Here is a 4305-nt window from a genome sequence, read left to right as displayed (position 1 = left end):
CTCCTTTATCTGACATATTCTGTTGATTAATGCCGTGCTTTCTTCCAGTACAAGCATTCTCCGTGCCACTGAGACAACCAGAAGTAGAAGACAGAAGTGGCTGATGACAAGAGCTCCATGTATGAGGAAAATACCTGTCTTGTCGTCAACAAAGGGTAAGTTTGTAATATACAGTGTGAAGTACTTGGTAGATAAAAAAAAGAAAAGATAATGAGAGACTAAATGTATATCTTAGAATTAGTAAAGTTCACAGAAGGTACTTATAGTTTGGTAGGGGCACTGAACTACAACAGAGAATTCAGTTTTCTTTTTTGCTAAATTCTCCTGCTTTTGCTGCTGTCTGTTAGTAATAAATAGGTCTAGCTTTCTTCCTGATCAGAGTTTATTGTATTTGTGGAAAGGTGAACTCAGTAAAATTATTGGAAATGCTAGGGTCCTACATGTAGATGGAAGCAGCAGCAGCCGCAGCTCTTGCTGTAGCCACTGCTGAACACCTTGCCTTTAGCTGGCTGTGTCTGCCATTGCTTTTACATTCTCATTCTTGTGACACATGTGACTGTGCTGTGTGTTTTAGTGCTTTTTTTTTTTCTTGCTTTTTTTGTAACACCCATAGCCATGTGATGCAAACCCTGCTTACTTATTTAGGGTCCTGTAGACAAATATGCTACAGCACTCACCAGCAGTTCAGTTTCTCTCCAAGTCACAACATTTTTTAACTATGATCAGAAATATTGTTGTCTTAAGCAAAGTTAGTTATTAGTATTTTAGTTTCAGCTTAGGACATGCAGCAGCCAACAAAATTACATCACAGCTAACATCTCCTTTATGAGACAGCTAAAACTTTTATTGTTTTATGATTTACATATATATTGTCCTACAATTTAGTGTAAACTAAGGTGAAAAATCCTGTGGTACTTATTATTATTTTTTTTTTTTTCTTTTCTGTGAGACAAATATTAATGTGGGTGATTCTTTACATGTATAGCCATTCAGGAGCCAGTCCTGATTGTTATTAATTTATTTGTATTTATTTTTGTATTACAGTTCATTGTGAACCAAGTTTTTTTCCCGTAGAGGTAATTCTTTATATGTACAGTTATTCTAAAACCAGTCTTGATTCAATTTTGATATTCATAACTCGAGTCAGTTGGGACTTTCCTCTTCACTGAATTATAATTCTTTTGTTTTTTTTAGACCTATTGTATATATACTAAATCCATTACAGTATCATTCAAAATCTGGACTGCTGTCACTCCCTTATTTCATTTTCTAATTTTGACAGCCTCTTCTTGCACAGTATAGAAATGCCTACATGTCACTTATATTTACGTTTTCTGAGAAACACCTCCTTCAACTAATGTGTTCCATTGACTAATCCATGCTTTCTTTAGGTACATGGGTATTCTCTATCCCACTGAGAAGGACGGACACAGGTGATGGAAACGGCAGTATTTTAAGGCCATGGAGGTCTGATGACAAGAGCTCCATGTATGAGGAGAATAGCTGTCTTGTCGTTAAAAAAGGGTAAGGTTGTAACGTTGTATTGTGTTAATTACTTGGCAGGAAAGAAAGAAAAGATAATGAAAGGATAAATGTATATCTTAGAATTAGTAAAGTTCACAGAAGGTATTTATAGAGTGGTAGGGGTATTGGAACTACAATAGAGGACTTGTTACTCCAGAGAATTCAGTTTTCTCTGTTGCTAAATTGTCCTGCTTTTGCTGATGTCTGATAATAAGAAATAGGTCCAGCTAGTTTTGACCATTTCATACTCAGTATGTGTGAAAAGGTTAGATTATTGGAAATGCTAGAGTATGTAGCTGGAAGCAGCTCTTGCTGAAGCTGCCACTGAACACCTTGCCTTCAATTAGCTGTGTCTGCCACTGTTTTTACATTGCTCACTCTTGTGATTGGGCTTTGTGCTTTTAGTGTGCGTGTATTTTTTAACACCACTAAGCATGTGATACAGACTCTACATTACTCATTTAGGGTCCTGTAGAGAAATATGATACAGTACTCACTAGTATTTGAGTTTCTTTCCAAACTTTGTCATATTTTAACTATGATTGGAAACATGTTGTTGTGCCAAAGTTTGTTATTATTCATTTCATTAGTTACTACTCAGGATGGAAAAATAAATTATTATGTATTAAACTTCATGCACCATCTTCAATTCTTTATTGGTCCACCTTCAATTTCTTGCAGGAACAAATGCAATGTTTGAATGTATTTTTTGTCACACTATATTTTCACATAGACTTATAAATTGATATTGTCCCTTTCACTAAGAGTTACAAATATTTCAGCCAAGAGTGTGCTACCATTGACAAATCAAGATGAACTGGAGACCACTGTAAATGCCCCATTGTCACAGTAAGCGACACTTCAGAGAAGACCAAGCCAGCCACCAAGCCAGCCAGGACTGCAAACCCCAGGCCCGCCACCAAATGAAGGCATCAGTGACAAGGATAAGCCATCGCAAAGGAACAGCCTCAACAGCAATAAAGCACCATAGTGATTCTTGAAATCTGTTAAAGAACATAACAAGCAGGCAGGGGCTTTTCTCAGGTCCAGTAATTGCATAGCTGCTGGAGGAGGGAAATCAGATATTGCAGAGATTGATGGATGCAATTGTAAAGAAAAGCAATTTGTAAATACTTATTATAGATGGGTGAAAACCAAGCTGCTGTTGGTACTGTTTGAATGTGATGCACAAACATGTGATGATCATGCATTTGCAGGTTGCAATGTTTATTAGTATACTTGTAACTTATGATAATATTTTCTTATTACTGTATTGCTGTATTGTCCAGTGAAATTATTGAATGATAATGTTTGATCATATCACTTTTGTATATTTTTCATGCTGTTATTTTCTTAGTAATATTTTCTTTATAGTATGGTATATATTTTTACATATGAATATATACAAAAGTGATATTATCAAACATTATCATTCAATAACTTTACTGGACAATACAACAATACAGCTTTATAACTGCAGCCACCACTCTCCTGAACAATAATGTTTGACCATATCACTTTTGAATAAACTATTTTCATTTTATAATGCCATTATAGTATGGTATAGATATATATGTAATTTTTCTGCTTTATGACAATACATAAACTTAATGCTATATTGTTGTTACATGTAACTGCATTAATGATGTCTTTAGTTCATTGCAATTTTGTATTTTCTTACTATGCTGATATATTTTCATGATGTTATTATATTTTTATATTTATTATGTTGGATTGTCATGAAAATGTCCTTTATATATTCTCTTGGGTTAGATTTATATAAATTTGCCTATACATATACTTTATTATATGATATCATTTGCCATAAAAAAGTCCATATATTTTTCTATTATGTCAAATTATTATGAGAATGTCTCTCTATATGTTTTTATAATGTGTCAAATTGTCAATGTCTATTTTTGTATGATAATTTGTCAAATTGCCATGAAGGTATTTCCATGTGAACAGGAAAACAGCCATTATAGGAAAGGAAAGTTAAATCGTACTGATTCAAATTCCTCCCGAGTTTCCCACCAGGCAATGAACAACCAAAATGGATACACAGAGAGAATTTAGATGAGATTATATGGCGGTAGAGAAACAATACAAACAAGAACTGAATCAGGTCTCGGGAGGAGGGTCAAGGTCAAAGAGTCTGGGGAAGGATTTGCTTACCAATAACAAGATAAGGTCATCGAAGCCCCGTTGACCAGCAAATTGAAAGTGGGCAGTTTTCTAATTAACAGCTTGCAACATTTTCTTTCATAAGAATTCGCTGATTTATTAATTAATCTAGTGTCTTTCCTGTTAAGCTACGTAAATGGATGAAACATGCGTACCTTACATTATGTTTATGCTCATTTTTACTTTTTTTTTTTTTTTTTTTTTTTGGAAAACTCTACCAGTTTTGACTGTGTACAATTTTTTTTTACATAGGAGAAACTGGTAGAACTCTTGTTCATATTGTCTCTCTACCACTGTATGAACTTATCAAAATACTCAATGTATTTCAATTATCTATTTGTAAGATGAGGAAATGTTACAATTTAATCTGATTTCATACTATGGCTATTTTCCTTTTCATCTTTGTGTACACATTACTAGGTTTGTGTTTATATTTCTATATATTTTCTATATTATGTCAAATTGTCATAAAAGTGCTCAGAAACATCCCCAGCATTTGTTGAGACATTCACAAACATCCCCATGCTGCCAAGGGGTTAATAAGTGCCTTATTTGTCATATATTATTTTGGTTTATTATATATGATTATAGTATTAT

The 4305-nt window shown here is 33.7% G+C and overlaps 1 long non-coding RNA gene across 1 annotated transcript in view; it reads left to right on the top strand.

Moving 5' to 3' along the window:
- The window catches only part of LOC125037622, a 7955-nt gene extending 4101 nt beyond the window's left edge, over positions 1-3854 (top strand). Inside the window, exons 2-4 of the long non-coding RNA XR_007115985.1 lie at positions 49-155; positions 1392-1524; positions 2307-3854. This is a non-coding gene — a long non-coding RNA (uncharacterized LOC125037622). The remainder of the gene's footprint in view (positions 1-48; positions 156-1391; positions 1525-2306) is intronic.
- The last annotated feature ends 451 nt before the right edge of the window (positions 3855-4305 follow it).

The sequence above is a fragment of the Penaeus chinensis genome, chromosome 23 (assembly GCF_019202785.1).
Source record: "Penaeus chinensis breed Huanghai No. 1 chromosome 23, ASM1920278v2, whole genome shotgun sequence".
Taxonomy (NCBI): domain Eukaryota; kingdom Metazoa; phylum Arthropoda; class Malacostraca; order Decapoda; family Penaeidae; genus Penaeus; species Penaeus chinensis.
This window is presented reverse-complemented; position numbering and strand designations above follow the sequence as displayed.